General features: G+C 35.3%; 1 protein-coding gene across 4 annotated transcripts in view; it reads right to left on the reverse strand.

Annotated features, from left to right (window-relative positions):
* The window catches only part of FHIT (fragile histidine triad diadenosine triphosphatase), a 504,434-nt gene that overhangs the window by 418,750 nt on the left and 60,292 nt on the right, over window positions 1-25,392 (reverse strand). The gene's annotated exons all lie outside the window — the stretch shown is intronic.

Here is a 25,392-nt window from a genome sequence, read left to right on the forward strand (position 1 = left end):
ATGCTACCTGGCATAGATGGATTTATTTTCTGATTTATTAAGTATTTCATAATGCATCCCAGTCTTTTGAACTTGTCACTAATTTAATACTACATCTTGCATCAAAACATCTCAACCAATGCACTGCCAGTAGTAACAACATAACCCTCACCCCCATCCCAGACAGACATTCCTAACTGGGAGGGGAAAACGAAGACAACTTTTCAAACCTATCTGGGATGTCTACTCAGAGCAGCAACTCCATGCACAGCAAAGATGTCAGTCAGAAAGTTTAATTTTAGTCACAAAGATCTTTCAGTGTTTCATTTCCAAGAAAAAGCTGACAATTTTAGCTTATTCTACAAAAACCCAAACACGACTTGCAGAGGCAGTTATACTGTATGGTTTACTCCTTTTATTAATGACAGAGTTTGCTTTTTTATAGCTATGCAAAACTAGATTCTTCTAATGGAACACTAGCAAGCAGAAAACTCTTCAAAGACATCTTAAATTTCTTTCACTCTGTAAAGCCAAATGGGAGTATTTAACATTTAACATTGCTAAACTGGAGGCTAATCATAGAAACCTGTGACAGCTAATGGGTCTACCTTAGTTAAACTAGTCAGAAAGGATTTAACCTTCATTTCTGTTCAGGTGGTGCCCGCAAGTCATAAAATGAGAGAATTAGCTGCCCAGTATCCAAGCAATATAGTGCAATTCAGAGATGAGAGCTGCTTAATAGTATCAAAAAAAATCCTCTTCTGTGTCTTGTCAGTTCACGTGGCACATATATTATACCTACAAAAAGCTGAGTGGCAGATAAGAGCCTGGGCATTTCAGACAGAAACCTGGGATACTGACCAACACCTTATTTCTGTGCTTCTGTACCCCCACCTATCTGTTCTATCTGCACCCTCCCATATGCATGACCTAAACATTGTGTGTCAGAGAACTTTTTCCAAAAAGCAAATTTAAAATACAAATTATTTAAAAACTGAAAGCCTTGGCAATTTAAAGTATTTCTTCATTAACCCCAGAGTGGCATCTGCCAATAGAATACAATTAAAAGGAGCTTCCTCTAGAGCAGACTTCAGGATGGATACTTTGTTTAACAGCTATTGTCATGTTCTGGTGAAATAAAATCCATAAGACAACTCAGCAAAAAGATCACAAGGTAGCATGTAATTTTGCTAATACTAAAAGTTTCTATTGAATTTCTTGAGATTTTTTTTAAACATAATCACATGGAGCTAAGTCTAGTCCAGTAGTAAATGAGACTTTCCGAGGTAACAAAGTCTTCTGAGTCTACAGGAGAAGAGCGCCATGAGGATATTTAAGCACACTGAGTGTAATTTACATTCTGCTGAATTTACTGCTCACATGACTTAGTATACTGCTTGAAATAATGTGTTTAGCAGAATTTGGGGGTAAGATTTGGGAAAGGTGGGCGACAATTTTCAATATCATTTGGAAGAATCGAATAATTATTAATCATCATGCTTGAAAAGTCAAGTCTCTTTATAACACGGCCACTGTATGGTCACCATGAAACCTGGAATTCTGATTTATGAAGGTAATAGAAAAACTTTTGAAATATTACTACTTCAATAGTACTAATTAGGGAATGTTACTATTTAGTGAATATGAAAAGGGTGAGAACATCTCAATAGTACCAACTTTTGGATAACTGCATATTCAGAGCCTTTAGACTTCAGATCCATAGAAGTCCACACAGCAAAAGATAAAAATGCATTTAACATTCTTTTTTGTTGTGTTTTTTCTCCCATTAGTTCCAACTTTTCCAGCATTATTTTCCTTCCTTTTATATTCTTCCAGAGGAGAACACAATAAAGATTTCATGAAAAACGTTGAAGACAAATTTGGATGTTGTTGAATACACAACAGTGAACTCCTGGAGATATTCAGCTGGAGCTGAACAGTGTGGTGTCATAGTTTTGTAATTTTGTAATTAGGTAAATCTAGGTAACCCGTGACATGGAAATGCTGAACAAGAATATGGCAAATATGGAAAACTGTCACCAAACACCAGGACACTGAACAGATCATTGTTTTCAACATGTCACAGTTCTTCTATGTTTTTATTTAAAAATCTTGTATTTCAGAAAATTCAGTAAAAAGAAAACAGTAACACTAGGGAAAATAATCCCACTGAACATACAGCACTCAGCTATAAGAAAGATGCAAAGCTTGGCCTGTCAAAACAACCGCAGCTTCCCTTTTGTTTATAGGACAGCAGAACTTTGAACTTGCGCTCCCTAAACCATTATTTTCCTAATAGGCAGACTAACCAGCTGCAGCAGCTGTCAGAAGGCTTATTTGAAAAGAATATATAAAAAGAATAAAAAGTAAAAAAATAAAGAGCTGGATAAAATATGCAATACATCCTTGTATCCCCAGAATTGCTGCAAGGCCAGTAGCCAGAGAACATATTAAAGAATAATAAAAAAAATAATCAGAATGTTCTCAAGATTATGAATCTTTCACGCCCTATTTGCTTATCATCCCCCAGTTTGAGGGATATACCTCATTTATCATACGAAAAGCCTAGAATGTCATTCACTTGAAAAAATAGTTTCTCTGCACCTTTGTTGTTGTTTAAAGACAGAAAACATCAACAGAAAACACACACTGCATCCCTGAGCATGACTTTAACTCAGGAACTGGCTTCCCACCCACAACTTTACAGGCTGAACTTTATACCTGCAGGTGCCAAGAGACTTCCCAGCAAGATATATGAGTTACAATCCCTACTTCAACTAACAGAGAGAAGTGGGGATTTTGCTCAGAATCCTGGCCAAATAAGGCAAAAACTTCAAGTCCCTTTTTGCTCTAAGATGGTTGCCAATAATTCCATAGGCAAGAGCAAAAACACCTCAAAATGCTAACACGCTCATCTGAAGATTAATCTCATTGAGATTAGAGTCAGCTACAAGAAAGCAAATTCAACAAAAGGTTTGCATTTGAACAAATACTTGCCTAAAGGCTACAAGTGAAATGTCCACTTAACTACTTGCACTGATTATCTCAGCCACAAGAACTTATGTCAGATCATGCTCCTTTACCCATTACTCTGCAACTCTACTCCTGGTACTGGACTTTGACTTTCTTTCCTTTCCCCCACCCCAAGCAAACTTTTATCTAGCTGAGAGCATGTTTGGGCAACACTACAGATTTCCAACTGCATTTAGCCTCATGCTATAAAGCCACATACACTCTTCTGGCCTGTTTGTGAAATTTAAGGCTGCACTGAAAGCCCAGGCTCTCGAAGACGCCCATCAGCCACGCTGCCTTCCAGAGTGGGCTGCTGCTGTTGCACTAACAGATCTCAATTTCACTTGGGAATAAGCCACAAAATGTGCAGGAAAGAAACATTTAGAGACATCTATCACATATTTCATGCTTATCTGGGGAGGTTTCTTCTCTGCTTAAGAGAATATTTTCAAGCAAAGGTTAATTATGCGCTAGATTTCTAAGAGCCCATAAAGGATTTACAACAGGTTGTTGGCAGCATTTGGCAGCACTGATCACCTTCCTGCATGCCTGCAGAACACCAGATTGATAGCTGCCTTACACAGAGTTGGTTTAGCTATTTTCTCCTTAGCTCTATTATAATTGGAAGAAAAAAATAGGAAAAAAAAAAAAGGCTGCTCTGCAATCTAAATTCATGAACTAAGCCATACATAGGAATGAATTGCAGATCTCCCAGAATCACTGACAAAACTGCTGTTAACTTCAAAGCAGCCCACATTTGTCCAAAAGGAATGCAATAAAAGAACGACATCTGAGGTTCTCAAGGTTAGGCACAAAATATGAACAAAGGAGAAAGTTCTTTTACCAGCAGCTCTCTGCAGCTTTCCTTCAGAAGTGTTGTAAAAGCTTATGTTCATTCCACCAAAGGAGCCTGAGGCAGTGACCTGCTAGCAGCCATACACAGGATTAACTTAAATTCTAGAAGCAGCTTCACCAAACTTGACTTATCATTACTCCTCTAAGTTACTGATATGCAGCCAGATAACCTTTTTATTTTTTTTCCTAAGTTTATTCCAAAATGCTGAAAATTTTTAAACATTACCTAATGGTTATCAAAAGCCTGCTTCATTATTGGAAATAGACTAAAACTTCTCAAGAAAAAAATTACTCCGATTTAGTCAGAAGAAAAACAAAAATAAGAACAAAAATAAGTCAGTGGCAAACTACATACGTCAAGAGTATCTCACAGGTACCATATGCACCACATATATATATTCTAAATGTCATACATGCATAAATGTGGTACAAACAGTAGTGGCACAGAAGAAGCATTTAGGTAAAAATCCTCCTTTAGAACAGCATCAATAGAAGCACAGCTCCAACAGAGCTCACTGTAGCCTGCACATAAAAGAGGCCAGAACATAGTGAACAGGTAAATACCCACGTGTGCATTAGAAATCTGAAGCATTAATTATGCATTTACAAGCTAAACAAACAGGTCCGTGCATTGAGTTCAGATTGACATCCAACAATAAAGCAAACCCCATACAAAAAATAAACATTACCAAAAATGCAGCCAATGTAAAAATTTCTATTTTGTCATCTTGCCAGATAAAAACCATTCCCCACGTTGAAATTAGATTTTTCAAAGCTACCATACTGAATCATTTAATTTGTCTAAGTACTCCTAATGCAGTTGCACACTGCAATGAGCATTTAAATTTTAGATTAAGCAAATGAAGGGCAAGGTATTTCTTCATACACAGTTAGAAAGAATACTTAATGGCGGAATGCCTCACAGCTTACAGAGATGAGCAGTAACTGAACGCAATTTCATCTTGCCAGGCAGATGCATCTTTTGCCAGTACTGTTTTTACTTAATATTTAAATTACATCCTCCTACATCTGCCTATTATGCTTAACAATGTCTCACAGCTGATCTATGGAACTAGGCTGGACAGTAAGTAAGGACTGTAGTTAAATTTTCACCACCTTATTATCGTAAGTACGATGAAAAAAAAATTGTTTTGCAGATCAATCAGGGAATTTCAAACTGTAAAGTTTAAATCTTGGACACAGAGGGTTTACAAAGAAGTTCAACCTTCAAAAAGTCTCCTAGAATTCTCTCTTTTGGTCACCCCTTCCAAGCCTCCTTTTGTCTCCCTCAACAGCCTCTTACAAATCCAGTAAAGGAAATCTCAGTTGCTACTTCTTCCATATTGTCTAAGCCTAAGCAGCTTAATTCTGGCTTAAATCCATTTAAAACAAAAAAATAGAGCAGATGTCTAGGGAAAAGGTTTCTACATTTTAATATAGAGCATTTATTAACAGTTTAAGTTCTTGTTACCCTTTGTTGGCAATAATTAAGAGGAAAATAGAGTCCATTAATGCCACTTAAGCATTGATCAAACAAGCACTCATCTCTAGAGACGTAATAATAAAATAAAATAAAAAAATAAAAAAATAGTGCCATCTTCAGTATTTCATTCAATTAAGAGTTAATGCAGAGATCAGTTATTTCCATGAGAACTGAGTACTCCATCTCTTCCTGGAGAAAAAGAGATCACCTATTAGCTTTAAATGACCAGAAATACCATCTCCACAAGAAGAAATTAACTGAAACATCAGACAGTTGAAAGATTGGTATGTGAGGGAAGAAAAAATTCATCCCAATTATTAGGCAAGCCCAAGCCCACCTAATACAGGGCTTCAAGTTTATGCTATCAGTAAGCTTCAGTCAGAAAACTGAATTCACTTTGCTAGCCATATAAGATAAGCTGTCACTTTGTCAAACGATTTCTTACTAAATCTGACTGCAAGCATAAAGCATTAGCATAATTTATTAGAACAATTAGAATGCATCCTTGTTGTCTTCTAATTAGATTATTTCTTGCTGGTAATTACATTAGACAAGAAAAGAATAATAGTTTCAGATTTATAAAATCATCTGTATAGTACGTGAGGAGAGGATGATCAATAACGCTAATCTACTGGAACACAAATTGCCAGGAAGATATTTTATCTCAAGTGATTTTTTAAATAACATATGCTTCTTCTCCAAGTCCATATTCATCTTAATCATACTTACAAACAGAAGGGAAGAGATACTGGAATAATAATCAAAAATAGAACAACAACAGTACATAGAGGACTTCTAGGAGAAGGTTGCGTTGTCATCTTTTCCCACTCACCACAAACCAAGAAATTAGAGCTGACATTACGTTATTCTTATCCAGGAAAGTGGAATAAGAAACCTCCCCCCTCCATCCCACCATGCTTCCAATACCAAAAAAAACAGTTACTTCTAATACCTTCACTCACCACAAAAAAAGTTTTAACATACACTGCAGAGTGTTTTGTTTTTTGGGGGAGAACATCTTCAGTTCTTAACTGACCATTGTCCAACCCCATAGTGTTTTCTTGTTTTCTTTACCATTCTCACACTCTTCTGAACTTTGTTAGCACTCTGCATTGACTATGTCAACCAAAGTTGCCCTGAACTTTGGAAATCATTAAATATTTCACATCTTGAAATAGGACAGCAGGAAGGAAAGTTTGAGAGAAACTAATAAAATAAATAAAATCCAACAAAAACAGGAGAGCAAACATGACTAAAATGTCCAGCAGCAGAGTACAAAAGGATACCTCCACACTTCCAGAAATAACACCCCAAATGAAGAGCAATTTAAAGAGCAAAAAGGCAGAATTGTGACAGCTTTCATTATATCCTTGGTCCCTCCTTTCTTACATTGATGAAATGTACACAAATTAGCATTAGGAGGTTAACATGACAAACTGTGAAGCATTTTGAGGACACCATTATTCAGCCTGTACTTGAGAACCAGGTGACATGAAATACTACATCTGCTATACTGCATCCTTCAAGTCATCTAATCCACTCCAAAAGCATCAGATTAGCAGAATAGTCCAAATCTTTAATGATTCTGTACTGTTAAGATCCTACCTTTTTTTCTTGGAACTCCACAAGTTTTTGGGAGGTTTCAGTGAGATTGCAGACCTTCCCCCCTTTTACCTTTCACTCAATCAACTATGAGATTTGCATAACAGGAAGGGAAAAGAAAAACAGTTTGTAGCACCTCAGCCTCCGATAAGTCTCCGAACATTAGTGAAATCTGGTGCATTTAAAAAGCCATTGATCCAGTAAATACCATCATAGCTGATGAGAAGTTGCCCAGGAGAAGAAGCTAGGGTCTAAATAAGGGCACAACAACCTTCTAATAAGGTAGTTGTTGTCTAATAATACAAGAAATAAAGAATGAGAAATAACCGTGAACCAGGAAAAAGGAAATTATAAAACTTTATTCAGTGGGCAAAAAGCTAATGAAGCAAACGAGGAATAGCAGAATTAAAACTAGAGCTAGAAGACAGAAAAAGTTTACTGAACTTAACTATGTTAAAAGTTTAAAAGGGAGCTTGAAAAGGGATGAGACAGGAAAGAAAGTGAACAGAGGAAAGCAATTACCAGATATTTTAGACAAGCACTAAATATGTTTTAGCTGAGATTCACTAACCAAAGACAAAAACTTTATGGAAATGTGTAATAGTTCAAATCATAGATTCCACGCTTGAGTCTCCTTTTGAGCAGATAATACCCCAAGCTAAATTCAAATAGAATTTTTTTTTCAGAAACTCAAGAAGTCAAATAATTTCCACATCACAGCCCCAATAGAAACCATACTTTTCTTTTACTCAGAACAGTATCCCGAGAACTGTTTGCCATAAGAGAGCAAGATCCACGTGGAAGAGCGTTCATCATGTCCTCCTAAAACTGAATTGAAAGCCAAAGCTTAAGTTTTTTATGTTTTACCAACGGAGTGCAAAGTTCAATCCATGCAGCATCCAAGTAGTTAGTACAATATGTCATCAATGAGTCTGAAATGATTTGAAAGCTTTATCTGGGACTTTTTTAAACTTTTTCATGTTTAAAAAAGAGGAATCTTCCATGCAATATTATTGCAACACCAAATAAAAAAATAAAAAAAAATGAAGCTTCCCTTTCTCACAACATGTGAGAACTTGGATAAGGGACCTTTGAGTGAGAAGAAGACACAACAAAGCATACAGAATTACATAAACACACACATTACCCCAGAGTGGGGAAGGATCACAGGGAATATTGGAATTAATCACTAAACATAAAGATATAAAGTCAAGATTTGTCCTTATAGTGAAATGCTGAAAAGATTAATATTTCTGTGGTGGAGAAGCTAAGGAAACGCAGACCATAAAATGGTCCTTAAAACAGTGCACTACCTGGAAGTCAAATTATCATTTTATATTATCAAAAATAAATGCCTCCAGCAGTCTTCATTAACATTTCAGCAAAGGATAACTCGAGAGAAATATGCAATTTTTTTTCCCAGTGTTCACCCTGGAACAACTGCAGCTGTTATATTCAAGTCAAAAATTCAGCCTTCCATGCACTGTACTTTCAAGGACGCCTCAGATGAGAAGAGACCTGACTTATCTACTGATAGCTCAGCCAGCTTCCCTAAATGGACTGCAAATAATTTTCTGAGAGCTTTATAAAAGTCTAGATAATTTTCAGTGAAGTAAAAAGACAACAATTTTGAGTTTCTTTTCCATCAAACATTTCCACATCAGCGCAACTGTGCAGCAGTGAGCAGATAGGAGATAATATGTTACAGGTGATTGCACATACCTTCTAAAGAAGGTACTAAATCATTACGTTGTATGATACTAAGTTCTAAGATTATATGATACTTCTCAAGCCCAAAGAAATTTTATCTTCTTGAGAGTTTAGGGTTTGTTTTTGGTGGTTTTGAAAAATGGGGACTGGAAATGAGAAAGGGAAGTTATACACTTCTCAGAATGCAACACAAAAATAAGCAAATAAATAAATTCCACACATAATTTAATTGAATCCTAGGTATTTCAAAAAGACATGGAATTAAGTGTATGAATAAGCTGCAGAGTTACTTAGCATTTAAAAGGAAAAGAAAAAGAGAAAGGAGAACAGAAAAGGGGGAAGGAAAAGAAAAACAAATAGGGTAAGAAGAACCAAAAGCAAAAGAAAATAGGGGGGGAAATGGGAGAGGAAAAGAAAGAGGAAAAGAAAAAGGAAAAGAAAAAGGGAAAAGGAGAAAAAGAAAAAAAAAGGAAAATGAAAAAGAAAAGAAAAAGGAAAAGGAAAAAGGAAAAGAAAATGAATAAGAAAAATGGAAAAAGAAAGAAAAGAAAAGAAAGAAAAAGGAAAAGAAAAGGAAAAAAAAAAGAAAGAAAAAGGAAAGAAAAGGAAAAAAAAGGAAAAGAAAAGAAAGAAAAAGGAAAAGAAAAGGAAAAGAAAAAGGAAAAGAAAAAGGAAAGAAAAGGAAAAGAAAAAGGAAAAGAAAAAGGAGAAAAGAAAAGAAAAAGGAAAAGAAAAGAAAAGAAAGGAAAAGAAAAGGAAAGAAAAAAGGAAAAGAAAAAAGGAAAAAGGAAAAAAGGAAAAAAAAGGAAAAGAAAAAGGAAAAGAAAAAGAAAAGAAAAAGGAAAAGAAAAAGGAAAAGAAAAAGGAAAAGAAAAAGGAAAAGAAAAAGGAAAAGAAAGGGAAAAGAAAAAGGAAAAAGGAAAAAGGAAAAGAAAAAAGGAAAAGAAAAAGGGAAAAGAAAAAGGAAAAGAAAAAGGAAAAGAAAAAGAAAAAGAAAAAGGAAAAAGAAAAAGGAAAAGAAAAGGGAAAAGGAAAAAGAAGAAAAAAGAAGAAAGGAAAAGAAAGAAAAAGGAAAGGAAAAAGGAAAGGAAAAAGGAAAAGAAAAAGGAAAAGAAAAAGGAAAAGAAAAAGGAAAAGAAAAAGGAAAAGAAAAAGGAAAAGAAAAAGGAAAAGAAAAAGGAAAAGGAAAAGGAAAAAGGAAAAGGAAAAAGGAAAAGGAAAAAGGAAAAGGAAAAGAAAAAGGAAAAAGAAAAAGGAAAAAGAAAAAGGAAAAAGAAAAAGGAAAAAGAAAAAGAGAAAAAAGATATAAAACTTAATAGGCTCTTCCATGCCAACTAAGGGGAAACGACCCTTAAGTGATCCAACGTGGTTAATTGCTCAGGAAGAGTTCGTATTCTATGAATCCAACGGAGTTGTATCTGAAGCAAATAACATGATTAATACGTGGGAATTGGTATCTGAAAAAAATAAAGCGGTTTACTCCACAGTGGGAAAGATCTCAATCTTATTCTCATCAAACAGCAGTAGAAAAACACAAACATGAAGAAGTTTAAGTTATAGAATTACACAACGTGTTACTCCTCTTATTAAACAGAAGAGCTACTGAAACAGAAAACTAAGGCTGAAGACTTTTGAAAAATACATCTTATTTACCAGACATACACATAGCAAAAACATTTGGAATTTTAGCTTGCATATCCCTTTATGTACTAATCTACATACTAAACTTTCCAGTTCCCATTGCAATCGTCCTCAAATGCCTTTGACTAAATTCCCAGTCACAAACCCAAGTGATGTTCTTGCATGGTATCCACTATCTAACCCAAAAGTACAGGAATTTCATGTTGAGTACAAATTGAGGGGAAATGAAATGAAATTCACTTGGCAAGAATGGATTTAAAAAAAAATAAAAACCACCTGTGAAATTTGGAAATTCTTGTCTAATCCTATTATTTACATACAAAGCCCCCCTCTGAAAACTCATCCACAAGAGAATACAAGTATACTTCAAAGACAAATTAATGCAATAAATTTGTTGCAAGCATTGTAATTAATGATTGATCTAAAGTACTGTAAGCTCACAACGTCAGTTTATTTCTATAAGCTTGTTTGCTAGCTAAGCAGACACAGGTATGCTGCCATTTCATTTGTTTATACATTATTTATAAATAGCTTTAGACTCTTGCAGTAAAAGCTACAACCAATAATCTGAACGAAGTAGCAGTCAGCAGGTAGCCTGAGAATACAAGCAGTGGCATGGAGCTGTTTAAAGCTCTCTTCTACCACCTTCCACAGTTATCTTAAATATAAATGAAAGTCTCCCCAGTGCCTGCCCCAAGGTTTCAATTTTTTAATTCCTTTATGTAATGCCAAGAAGTAAAGATCTAGGCCTTCTATAAACAGAAGGAAAACGAACAACAACGCAAAAACCACAAAGCAAAAGAAAACAAACAAAACAGAAGCTTCATACTTCTTAAAGAGCATCCCCGGAGAATTCTGCTTTCTGAACTGCCTCTTTCCATATAAAGCGATTCAGATAATACTGAACCTACATTGACTGTCGATAATTGTGAAATTGCTTAGAAACATGTTAAAAAAAGACTACAAAACAACAAAGTTTATTTGATATGGTCTACATTTTACAGACAATCCCTTTCTCGACCTTATTCACACAGTCTGATGTTACCATCTAATCACTAGACTGAGATTCATGTTACCTTAGGTCAGTATTTTGTGGGCCTTAGGGCTAATTATTAAGGAAAGTTCAGTAAGGAAAAAGTAAACCTGGGTATGTGCCAAGTTCTCTACTTGAACACATGCTTGAGAATTTAAGAGTTTTTGGACATGAGAAAGACAAAAATAAATAGTGTACCCTAACCTGCCATACCAACATAAAAGTAAATAATAACAATCTATGACGTTGATTCTAATATTAAAAATTTTATAGAAGCAAGCAAACCATCAATCCAAATTGCACAGATTACACACACAAAAAAAGGGTTGCTTGTGTTTGTTGTTTGGGTCATGGACAAGATATCACAAATTTAAATGGAGTTCATTCTCACATGCATGTTTAAGGTGATCATTACTGTGAATCTACATTGTGTAAATTGTAAACTTCTTGTATTTATGAAAGTACGTTAAGTGAACAAGTAACACTGAAAAATAATCTCCTATAATGGCCATTATATTATGCATTAGAAAATAAGCATCCATTGTAAGAACAAGATATCAAGGACTCGTATGAAGGTCATTAATTGTCAGGGTTTTTTTTAAGCGATTATAAAAATAGTTGGGGTATAAAGAAAGCAAAAAGGATCAGTGAGCTGTATTACCACTTACTGAGTGAGACAATATTCACACAGATAAGGGACATTCTACTCAGCTACTTGAGCTACATTAACACCACCTCTGAATAACCTGTATCATTTATTTTAGAAATAGATTCAAAAACATCCAGTGGTAAGATACCTCTGAATTGACACTGAGCATCTCAAGCAGAAAATAATACTTAGTTATACATTCTTCCACGTGAAAACATGTAGTCTAAGAGAACAGCAGGTCCATTTAGGCCACTATACAAGAAAAGCTTAAGTATCAATCTTCCTTTTAGTAAACACCTCACAAAAAGACAAGTGTGCCACAATAGAACCAAAAGTCACTAGTAATTATTCTTATTTCCCAGAAGTAATGACTTCACAAATCTATCATAAATATCAGGACAATGGTCTGAACCTGACAGTCCTTATAGGTACAAATGATGCACGTGAGCAGCCACTGAAGACATGATTAAGCTTTTACGACCCTACCTCAACCCACAAGAGCCATAGGTTACCACTAGTTACCACATCCATCTTCTGCATAGATCAGAGGTTACTGGCTTATTTCCCAGTCCATGGAACCAGTTGTAACTCCCCACACGCTTTACTCCTTAAGATGAACTAAAGCTGCCTCTGGTTCTCACCGCAGGCTCAAACAGTAGTTAGCACTGCAGCCACACTTTCTGACCACATTAACTTCACTCAGAGAATCGATGCTTACAACCTCATCACATCTACCAGCACTGGGGAGCGGATCCATCTCATTAGCTCTGCATAGGAGCAGCATAGAGCTGGCTGTACTTAGTCTCTTCATTTTCACTCTAGTCTCACTTGTAACATACTTGTCTCAATGAAGTGTGGCCTACCTCATCAGCTGAGAAACAAACCTTTCATACATAAAGAAAAAAAATCAAAATCAAAGAAAAGCACATTATACATTATAAAAAATACTAAAATATTTCAGAAATCTATTTCTCATAACCAAGGGATTGAAATGAGCAAATTAAAAGCCTGTTCCTAAGGCAGACATCCTGTGAAGGACTGAACTCCTTTACCAGTAGCACACCGTATTAAAGAGGTCATTTAATGGCAAAGCCATGGCGAGACACATTAAATATGGACTATATTAATTAAAATAAAGAAGAAAAAATTGTAATTTACTCAAGACTCCTAGCTAGTTTTAGATGAAAATGACATCCTGTGGGTAGCAAGTCAGCATGATCTGGTGCTATGCATTTGCAAACTACTTAATGAACCTTTTTATTGCTGTTATTTGTAGTTTGAAAAAATAATTTGAAAAGGATGTGTTGGAAAGCATGATATTTATCCAAAATAAGCTCAAAGCCCTGCAATCACTCTGAACTCCTTGTATATCCATCACACATTCCGAAGACGAGTTAGCAGCAGAGATCATATGATAAGCAAAGATGAGAAAGACTGGGAGGCTAGAATGACACTAAATTAAATTTCCACATTTTTCTTATAAATTGCCTGCAAAATGCTACAAGTCAAAGAAATGGTTGCTTTTTAGTAACTGGGTTCTACGCAAGACACTATGAACTGTCTGAATGCCCCGGTGGTTGTGTATATATAAAGTACCCTTAATAATATTATGAATAGCAGCAACGCTAGTAAAGCACCGCCTTACCCCTACACTACAAATTACCTACACTAAGAACACTGAACAAATGGGGAAGTGTACATCCCACAGACCACATGAGTAAACTAATGAACCAGGAAAACCTACCACTTCACCACTCATTTCAAGTCTTCTACCTACACTGGCTTTCAGAAGCCAGCAGGAGGTCAAGAAATCAATTCATCTCTGAAGTGAAAGAAGGCAAACTCTTTCAAAACAGCTCTCCCTCTATCAAATTGCAGAGGTAGAATGTCTAAAATTCAAACCTCAAGATTTTGTTCTGTAAAAAATACAGGGTAATTTTTCTTTTACGTGTTGATGTATTTTTAACTGTTGCACTCGTTCAGCATTCATGCTGTATTTTCTATGGGAATAGCACAGCAGGTAAAAGTCCTTGATACTTTTGCTAGACATTTCTAATTATTGGCAGGCAGATTCTGTTACTCTTCAACCCTGTCAGCAGCAGTGAAGAGTCTGAGGTTTTACAGAACTTTGATCATCATATTTTGAAAGTATTCTCATGTGACATACACTTAATCTAATGTCCAAGTAGTTTTTCTATGAACATGTGAAAGACTTAGAGCGGTGTACTTGGAGGAACATTGATTATGCCTTTGTTATTTTGCTGACTGCCACTAAATAATCTGCATTTTCCAACAAGATATGAAAAAATGAGAATCAGACAGTTAATAGGCTTTTTAGAAGAGGCACATTGATATCTTGGAATGTTTCACATGTGAATTCATAGCAAAAAGTTCAGAAGCCCACATGCATGAATTTCTTGAGATCAGTATGCACCTGGAAAACCGTGTGGTATAGAACATCAGTAAATATATAAATATCTAAATTACATCTGTTTTACTAGACTCTAGAGAGCGGTGTGTTCATTTGCAAAATATAGATGCTTGATAATTTCCCAAAGCCAACCAATTTGGTTGACATTTGTTGTTGTTTTGTTTTTTTTTAAGGGTGCAAAATCATTTAATCCTTTGAAAGTCAGCTTTCAAAAATTCTCAGGTAAAAAGAAAATATGCTACTATTGAGATGAGATAAAAGCATGGTACCTATTTGGCATGGAAGTATTCTCTCTGACGGATGCTCAGTGAAATGTTACACCATCTATGTCATTTACTGTAGTTCGCTGTCAAGATATTCAGCAAACGTTATTACCTCTTCTGGCAGTTCCACTACTGCGCTGTCTGAATAGCATGTCACTTCCTACAGTATGGCTGAGTGATGTAAGGCCAACACCACAGTCTCTGTGTTCTGATTCCATGCTTTAATTACCATTCCTCTCAGTCCAAATGTTTCAAAGATGATTGTTACATAATTATTACATCATGGATTTCAAGCAAACATTTAAGCACTTAATTTTACACATATATGGCTGATATGCTTAAACCAGTTTGACAGTTGCCGGTGAAATGTCTAAGAAAAGAAGAAGAAAAGTTGTTAAAATGTGCTTTTCAGTAATAACCCCATATAATGAGATTCTTCAGATTTCTCAAAGGGAGTTGCTTATCAGGATCACAAAAATGCTACTATTTCATTTTTCCATGATGACATATATCTTAAAGAAATAAAACTTTGTTGCCAATATATATTTTATTGCTCAGTGAATTTTCATTATACACTCTGTTATATCACTATTGTGTTATTTTCCTAATATACTTTGCACTTTTTGATCTTTTCCCATCTCCTAAAGATTATAGGTATTTAAATTCACAAACAAAAAAATCCCATAGTTGGCCACTTCACCTAGGGAACCTTCTCACTAACAATTAGGATTTCTCTTATTCAAGGATAAATGAATAATTCACAAATCAAATTACGTTTACATTTGATTTACTTTGCTTATTTCTGAAAAGGACCCATAGATAGGTTTTATTTTTTTTAAAAGACGGTGAAAGCTTTTAGCCCAAGGCACGACAATGGAAATCAGCCAAACTCTTAACCTGGAACCACTTACATGCCTTCACCCAAAGCACTGAAATCGATTTACCAAATAGGATTTTAACATATCTGTGGCCATAGGCAGAGTCTACCAGTTATTTCTATCCATTTTAAAAAACAAACCTCCAAGCCAGTAATCTTATGAGATACATAAACCTACTATATTATTATATATTCAGAAGGTGCATCTTTCCGGCCTTTAGAATACTGCTGATTTTGTAGCTTTGGATAGGTTTTGCTCTGCACATATTTCAAATTGTTATCTATGGAAGAAAGCCTGATTTTCTTTAAATGTTGTTTTAATTTCCAAACCCCTGTGGTGACCCTGATCAAGAGGATGCTGGAAGTACATAACTGCAAATCAGTCATGAAACCACCATACCAGTGTCGCACATCTCTTCAGCCTAGAGAAACTTGCTTTGAGAAGAAAAGTAGCATTGCCCTAGATCCATCTCTCAGAAATGGGAATGATTTCTTTACTATTTGAACACTGAAAATTAGGGTTTCAAAGAAATATCAGCCTAAAAGCCTTTCCTGTGTTCCCCTAGGAAAGCAAAGAAACCGTCTCAAAAATAAGCTTCAAATAGCTTCTGTTCATTCTCATGTAGAACGAGGCAAAACAGCAAATGCCATATAGACTAATGCATTTTTCAATACTATTCAAGAGCTTCCTGTGTTACAAAGGCCTGAGAACCATGACAAAATATTCTATTGGTATAAAACAAAAGTTTATAACTAACGTTTTCAATGCCTTGGTTTTTGGTTGTTTTTTTTTTTTTTAAGCACCATTTAGCCATTTTTCCATCCCATAAACATATATTCATAAAATTCTAATCCTTACTGGCAGCCTTTAACAGAAGCCCAAGATGAAAATAAATAATTATAATTATAGGAAAGTCAAGCTTCCTTTAAACAATACATACAAAACTACTCTAAGTAGCACTGTCATCTTGTTTATCATCAAAACAGAGTAGAGGTCTATCATTACTGGCAGTAACATCCCCTCCACCTTGTTAAAATTATGTCAAAGTAACAAAAACCTTTCACAGATATTTTCATAGATGGTTTTCCAAGCTGACATTGTAAAGGTCAGGAATATGCAGTTGTCTATACAATTTTGAAGAATATTTTAGAGAAATATACATTTCTAAGTATCACATTTCAGGAGATTAATTTTATTTGTATGTTAAAGTTTTTCAAGGCTTCTGACTTAATATTTACTATTTTTAAAATAGATGCTTCTAAGAGCCCACACAGTACTACAGGAAGCTCTACTTACATTTTCTGTTCCTGCTTTCATCTCTGCATAAGTGCAGAAGATTTGAGAGGACAATTTTTTGTTCCCATTGAAAAAAGTAGCAGTATTGACACCTCCCAACTCTCAACCCAATCTCTGTAATTCCATACAAAGTAATCCAAGTAGAAGTGTCACAGAGTAAGGCAACAGGTCCTCTAAGAGAATGCACTAAGAGAGAATAAAAAAAAAAGCACAAACACCTCTGGATGCCTTACATGGAATATGTGGAGTCACTTGAAAAAAAATATATATGTGCATAAGGAACTTGATAATTTAGTAAGGTATTCTGTGTCCTGTCAGAAAATGGCTGCTACATAAAAAGTAGAAGTTATTGCCCTAAGGGAAAATTGCATTTTCTTTCTTGTTTTTGTTTTCCATCACGTTTCTTGGTGGAATGATACCTTATAGTGGGGCAGAGTATCAGAAGGTCGAGAATGAACACATGATAAAATCATACTAATTTATAGATGAAGTTTGTGCATTGGTTTGAATTTATTAGCAGAGCCTATCTGCCCACATACTGTCAACTTCTAGTTAGATGCTAACAAGCATAATCAATTAAAAACATCTGTTTTGTTTCAACTATTACCAGACTGTTTATTTGCTCACTTCAGATTAAGAGACAAAATAAGAATCACTGAAATCACACTTACAGTAAATGAGCACTACTTATGCTTTAGGCACACAAAATATTCTAAAATTATCTGAAAAATACACAGCAGGATGACAAGGGAAGAAAAGGCATATACTCCTGAGGATACATACCAAAAAACATGAGATCTAGTATAGTCAGAACAAAAAGTTCATACCAATAGACTTGAGTGAAAGCCTATTGAAATTGAAGGAAAGATAAATCTTGCCCTGTCAGATACTGAAAAACTGCTCAAGAGTTACATGATGTCATTTCAAATACAAGTTGAAAATAGACAAGAATAAACCCACGCCTTGTATTTTTTCAAGTCATGTTAAACACCACATATGTTAACATAACAACACATTGACTATGTTCTCGCTGTAGAAAAAGTAAGTCAAGTTCGTGATTCAATTAGCAAACTAGGTTGTACTCAGTATCTTTGCTGGTATTTGCCTCATACTGCGAAACTTACAGGAACAGAGTAAACTGTGCAAACTAACAGCATTCTACTGCTGTGTTTTCCTTCATGTGGTCATGATATCAATTATAAGCACCTGCACAACTTCGATGTGTGAAAGCAGACAAAGCAAAACCAACCAAAACAAACTGCAGCAAGAAAAATTCCAATGCCAGGAAAAATCCTTCCCAAGATAGAATTCCTTAATTGCAACAATCTCACTGGACTACCTGTTGTGGTATTTGGAATAACAGAAACATGGAAGGGCTTGGAACAGATCTCAGAGACCACAGAATTCCAGCTCTTGTGCCACGGTATTGGCATACTGAATATGGAAGGCAAGACATCTGCAGTGGCATCAAGGCAGCAAAGGAAGCTGAAGATTTCATTGCACAGTACAAGATAAGGAGGGTCTTGAGTACTTTGGTAGACTCACTAGACAGACAAAAGTTACTCAGTCCACCTTTTACTATATAGCATAACTGCACTCACCATATCTGAAAGAAAAATAAGTAACTTACTGAAAAAGAATATGCTTGAAACTATTTGACTATGATGATCAAAGTACGATAGAAACAAGAGAACAGCAGTTTTGAAAGAAAAAATAATCCATATTTGATCTAGCTCAAGCTTCCTTTGTGTCAGCACTTTAACACAGCAAAGGTGCTGACAAGAGTTCTGTTAACGTCACTGTGAAAGCTACTAAAGCTAAATGAGGTTTTAAAGACTGCTTACCTTTAACTGATGGCCTAAATTGCAAAAATTCAAACAAGAGCAATCCACCATAACCCAAACTTCAACATATTTTATGAATGTAGAAAGAAAGCAAACAAAACGGAAACACAGACAATTCCTGTTGTGAGAAAAATAACCCACAAGCAATTTCTGCTCCTGCCTAGTTTCTAATTCTACATTATTTTCAGAATGTCCCCACTTACTGCCAGTGCAATCAAGTAACAGCTATTAAGAGCTCAAACACTTTTTGTTCTTCATAAATACTCAAGTTCCTTTAGTGTGGTGCAATCTGTATTTTCACAATTGTTATAAAAGCAGGTAACTGCTGAAAATACCACTCCAGATGTTATTGTTAATGTATTTACAAATTAGAGCATAAAATGACTTATTCTGTAACCAGGGAGAAAATAGTTATAGTAAATGCAGCAGACTAAAAATACAGAATTGTGTTAATAACAGTGCTGTGCAATTAACTCTTGCAGCTTTCTGAACTTATTTCTATGCCACTTGCTTAACTTGCACTCACTACAGGGGAGAGGGTGGCTCCCAATGAACCTGCTGAGTTATGGACATAGTCCAAAAGGCCGGAGAAAATCAGAGAAGCAATATCTGGTAGTAACTTGTAAATGCAATCCTCTGGTGTAAGAAAATAATCTGATTGCACTCCATAGCCCATAGAATATATCAAATACCTGCTATATTATTCCCAAGGGTATAACAGAGTTGCTGTGAGGCAGAGAAAAAAACTACAAGTTATTCCACAAAGTTATTCTTTGTTGTAATGCCTTATAAAGGGCTGAGAAATTTACACAGTGTTTCTGAACATCAGCACTAATATTCTGTATTGCAAGGCAAAACACCTTTTAAGTTTACCCATAGGTCTCGTGGTATTGTACATGATTTTGTCTGATTCTGTAAGGTCATTATTCTCCCTTCTAGAACACTTCAGTGGGTTTTTCTTTCTTCTGAACATTTAATCTGACATTTTATGCTTTCTGTTGATATAACAAAAAGCTTGAGTACTAGAAACATTGGTATTACCATTCAGTGTAATTAATCAAAATTCAGGTCAAGGGAGTGTAACATGTTACAAAATGCAGTAAATTCACTGTATGCCATGAAGAATAATGATTGGATTAAATCAGCACAAAAACCAAACGGAGACACATTTTTCTGAACCAGAAAAAAAAATGTTAATTTTCAAAAAGCTAAAGACATTTCAGTTATCTCCCTAAAATGCAATAGTGTAAAAAATATGCACTATGATAGAAAAATATATGTGACAGTATAACACAATAATGTGATGGAAAGCACAGCAATGATAGTGAGGTAGCAAAGTCTAAGGGTACAGCAAGTGAGGATAAGCAGCTGCAGATGCAGAAACTAAGGAGGAAAACCTGCTTACCCTTGGAAGACCCTGGGTTTGCAGGGATCTCCAGAGAGATACCTTCACCTCCACCTCCCCTTAAATGAGGTTTGGGAAGGGATGGATCTTGGCTCAGCCTTTCCAGCCACTCAGGGCCACCTGAGCTCCCCTGGGTTGGCCCTGCCATCCTAGTGGGAAGACCAGGTGCTCAATCATTGCTTCAGGGACCATGACTTAGCATTTCTGCTACAGGTAGAATTACAAAAGAAGTGAACAGGAGGCAACATTATTGCACATGAAACCAAGTGTTTAGCAGATTCGGTTAAGTATTAAGAGAGAAGCATTCAAAATAGGAAATTCAACATTCTGGTTGTACAACTGGAAAGGTACCAAGACAATTAAAATCTCTAAGCACAAAAAAAATCATCCTCTCTCTTCACCTGGCTTCTTTAGACTAATAAGTTCAACACCCATGACTAAACATATGTAGGTCACTTCACACAACAAGTTAGCAAGAAATTGAACACAATTCCCTTCAGTACAGAAATAAAAAGTAATCATAAGTTGTCAATACACAAACATTGCACAAACAAGTTTAGAACTCACTTCACACAAACTCTTAGCAAATGCTTAGAAAAATAAGCATGCCTCATTTTCACTTTTCTTAGCACCCTTTGCATGTACTGCAAACTGCAGAGTAGAGCTTTTAACTATTTTTGGTACTTTAAAATATGACGTAGAGTTAAAGGTTGCATTAAGATTATTGTCATCATTACAAAACATCAACAATGTGCTCCATCACAAAGTTCTACAATTTCAGAGCTTTCCGCATTCATGTAAGCAATGGCATAAACATTAAACCTGTTTAATTAAATGCAGCATAACAGGAGATAGTTTTTGAAAATTGGCACTGACTTGTTTGTATACATAATTGCTTTAGATGAGCTGCTGTATTTTAAAGAAATTACTTTTGTTTCCAATCATGTTAACCATTATCTGTTCTGACACCCATTTAATTGGCAAGGGTTCAGCCACTCTAAATAATTCCATTACCTATGTATTAATCATTTAAATAGGTGCTGCTGTCTCCTACTTGAACATCTTCAGCTGTTTTTGCCATTTATATATGACGTTATAAAAAAAGCAAAAAAAAAAAAAAGAAAGAAAGAAAAAAAATCCAGATTCCATTCAAATAATTCCTTAGACTTAAAACTAATTTAAGAACATGTAGTTTTCCCAAACATTTATAGGCAAAGACTCAGATTATCTAGTGGGAACAGGAGCACATAACATATGATTCAAGATAATAGTCAGTTCATCAAAACTTCTTCAAAACATGTTATGTCTCTAAAGAACCAACTAGGTAGTGTAAAAACAAAATGGGGGAAAAAGTCTTTCTATTTATTACCTATATTCCTGTAGAACAGAGTCCTTCTATCCCATCTCTTTATAATCACTTGCATAGGCACTTGGTTTTTCCCATTAGATGAAGACCTAACAGCTTTACTGAGAAAGGGACAGGGCAAACTCCTGTATGGGCAAGTCAACAGCTCAAAGAGTATAAATATAGTTGAAAGGAGATTTATCATGTTGAAGTTAATAATTTTTTGTTAATAAAAGTTTTTTAATTGATCTACTGGTCAAATCTTGTCAGTAGAGATGATAATGAGTTTGCACAAACTGAAATACTTCTGAGGTTTGGAAAAAGCAAATAGAATAAAAATACACAGTAAAACATGAAGTTACGCAGTAAAAGATGAAGTTGTACACGGAGGGACCTGTAGCAAAGCAATTTAGGAGCTTAACAATTGCAAACAACAGAAGAGATTTAACACCAATATTTAATACAGGACCAATTCAGAGAAAGGTTTAGAAGATACTTAGATGAACAAAGGTTCATCCACAGCATCCAGCTTCAAAGTGCAATGTGTAAGCAATTAGTTTACACCCAAATGGTTTGTCAAAAGTGTATTCATGTTTTCACCAGAGTTTATCATCTCTAGTTCTGCAACATCTATCACAGGTTATGGCTCTCAACTTAAGATTATCTATATACAAAAAGCAACTAACATGCATTGCTGAAGTACATTTTCTGACTGCATCTTTCCCCCTTCTCCCAATTTTCTTAATCCTTAGTGGGGGATTAGCAAACAGAGCTCTTAGTTTATCACACTTCCACTCGTTTTCTTGTTGTTTATAACCCAGAAGTAACCTGTTATCATGGAAATTTCCAGACATTATTTCCTCTATTAAAATCAGTCTGCATTATGTTTCATTACCTTGGTTTTGCTAATGCAAAATACTTGGGTAGTTAAGAGCACTGCTGATGGTGGAGATAATCATTTTGCACAAAATTAATCTTGAGGGTCCTCTGAGTACTGCAAAATTTACCAGAGAGAACGCCTATTCTATTACGCTTAATTTAAACACTTAAGAGACATAGAAAAATTTTGCTTCCGACGTGCATTTTAAGTTTGGCATCTTCCCAGAAATTACAAGAAATCACACAAGCAATATTTTCAAGTAAAGGTAACAGCAGAAAGTGTAATTATCCACATATTTTATAGCTTTGCAGCCATTTAGAGATCATATGGATATTAAATGGACAGTGCAAAAGTAAAACAGCCATTAGAAATGTTTCTTTTCATAAAGTGGTGGCTTTCATGGAATCACAGAACAGTTGAAGTTGGACAGGACCTCCTGAGATCACCTTTTCCAACACTCCCTGCTTGAGCACGAGTTTCAATCTTTCTTTTTTTTCCATTCCTCATCTTTTTTTTTTCTTTCCTTCCAGCACTCAGACTCAGCTTAGGCTTCTTTGAAGGGACCTAATAATGTAACATGTCTGTGTTATGATCCCTAGGTTTCAGCCATCACAGTAGACAAAGCCAACTATACAGGTATATGAAAGACCACCTGTTTTAGAGGAGACATTTGTTTAAAGTGAAGCATACTTAAACCACCACAAGCAGTGGTACTTGCACTTTCCTACAGTTACTAATTTTGCTGATGTATGAAATTCCTGGGTAGACATCTTCATTCCATCAGTACCATTCTGCTTCAGAACACAGATACTACTAGAAAGACATAATATAGATCCTACTAGTTTTTGCTACTGGCATAAAAACTTTCCATAACCTGACCTACACTTTTTTCAAGGAGATAACACTATGGAATTCAACCTTCATTTAAAAACCTCAAAGTTATTTTTGAAACACCCAGCTTCTGTTGTGAATTAAATAAGATGTTTCTTCCTTAACAGTTAAAGTCTTATCTACTCTCATTTTTTCCTGTTTTCCTTTGTTATTTACCAAATTGTTAGAGCATATATGTGTATGACTTCAAGATCAAGCTAGTGGTGCTACAGTTTTTAAACCTTCACCCTTGCAGTTGTAGCTGAGCATATTCCATATTCAAATCAATAGTAGTCAAGTCACTAATGTGAAAATGCAACTTCTGCATTAGTTAAAAACATGAGCCCCTATTTCCACAGCAGTTCCAGAATTCTTATCACTTTTATAAAGCTTTTAAACATTAACTGCATTAACTAATTAATTTGACATTAGCTAAGTAATCTACTGACCAAAGAGAGAGAAACAAGCACTGGGAAATGATTCGTTTGGAGGTTAAATTAATTAAAAATAGTACAGTAGTGATGGAATTTAATCTCAGGCTTCCCGTGAGAGTGGAATCACTCTCAGCTGCAGCAATTTGTGATAAATCCATGGAGAAATTTCATGATGGGAGTGGAATTAATTTGTGTCACCCCTAAGAGTATATGTGCTCACTCAACAGTACCTACATTAAACAACATTAAAAATACACAAACTGAGCAAACCAAAAGAATCTATCGTTTCAGGTAGCACATGATATATGCCCTTCAATATCAACATGCAATTATTTGCATCAGTAAAATTCAGGAGAGCACAGCAGTGACTTAGTAGACCAGAATGTTCTTTATTATTTGCTTCTACCTCTATATCCTCTTCCTTGAATGGCTGAATTTCAGCATTTATATTCTACTTTTATCAAGATTGCTTTTAATTCAACAACTTGAATGATCTTTGTACACAGAAGACAAAAATCTGTACGTGCATGAGCAGAGAGAACAATTAGGAGTGAGGCTTCTGCAGTAACTCCTGATCTATGCACTCAACTTTTTTTCTGGAATGTAATGCAAGAGGTCCTGAGTACATGAACCTCTTACAGGTTCTACCTATCCAAATACAAGGGCTGTTTTGAATGGATGGTGGAAGATAAAAATTAACTTGAAAGACTCTTATTTCCTCACCCCTTAATAACACAAGGTTGATGACAGAACACGTTACACCTCAGAGGCATATTATAATAGAGTATACCTACAACTGAAAGCCAGAGATGGTTTTGCAGCTTACAAATATATAATCTAAATGTCTTCAAATCTACTAATGCAAGTCCCAGTGACAATGTAGTTGTGGCAGCAGAGGTTCTAGCATGAATTGTACAGTTTTGCCCAGAAGCTAAGGTAAATACTCACATTAAGCAGGCCATCTGTAGAAGGGAGATAATATTCTGTCTCACTTCCAGTATTAATGGCAGGGTGTGTTGTATGTGCAAGCAGAAAATAACACTACAGCTTATGGCAACAGCCACATTCACTAGGTGGTACTGTCAGACAAATAATAGCAATGCTAATAACATGAAAGAACTATTAAGATGAATCAATATAAAAAGAAATTACAGTCATATGTAAAGCATTTTAGTCTATTCATTGAAAAATTATGAACTGCAGAATACAACACAGCTAAATTGTTATTGATTTGCATTGAGACTTTTCCCACCTCTTCTTGACAGCATTTCTAGAATTTTTATCTAACTATGTATTATGGCTCATAGTGAAGATGAATTCTATTATTAATTCTGCACATCTGCTGAGATATGCCATTCTGAAATTAACTGTCCTGAAACCCACATTCGGAGCACATGAAAGACATTCAGTTTCCCAATATTAACTCCTCTTACATTTATACTTAAATTTAAGTTAGTTTGCATTCTTCTTCACGTTTCAGAGCAAAATTCATTCCTCTTTCTCTTTCCTCCGAGGTCACAAGAAATCAAGACCAGTATTTTTAAGCAATTGCTTAAAGAGAAGCGTGCTCATTTGAAAAGTCTAACATTTAAGTGGCTGAATAAATCAACGACTTACATTCTAAATGAACGTATAACACAATCAAGGCTTTTTATATTCATATCTTGAAAATTCAGTGATTAAATACCTTATTACTGACAGCATCATCCCCTTCACCTACCCCCTTTTTTAATTAAGGATTTAAAACTGTTTTAATAAGGTTTTTGGCACAGAGACTTTAGA

Source organism: Coturnix japonica, chromosome 12, assembly GCF_001577835.2.
Source record: "Coturnix japonica isolate 7356 chromosome 12, Coturnix japonica 2.1, whole genome shotgun sequence".
In the NCBI taxonomy this organism is placed as follows: domain Eukaryota; kingdom Metazoa; phylum Chordata; class Aves; order Galliformes; family Phasianidae; genus Coturnix; species Coturnix japonica.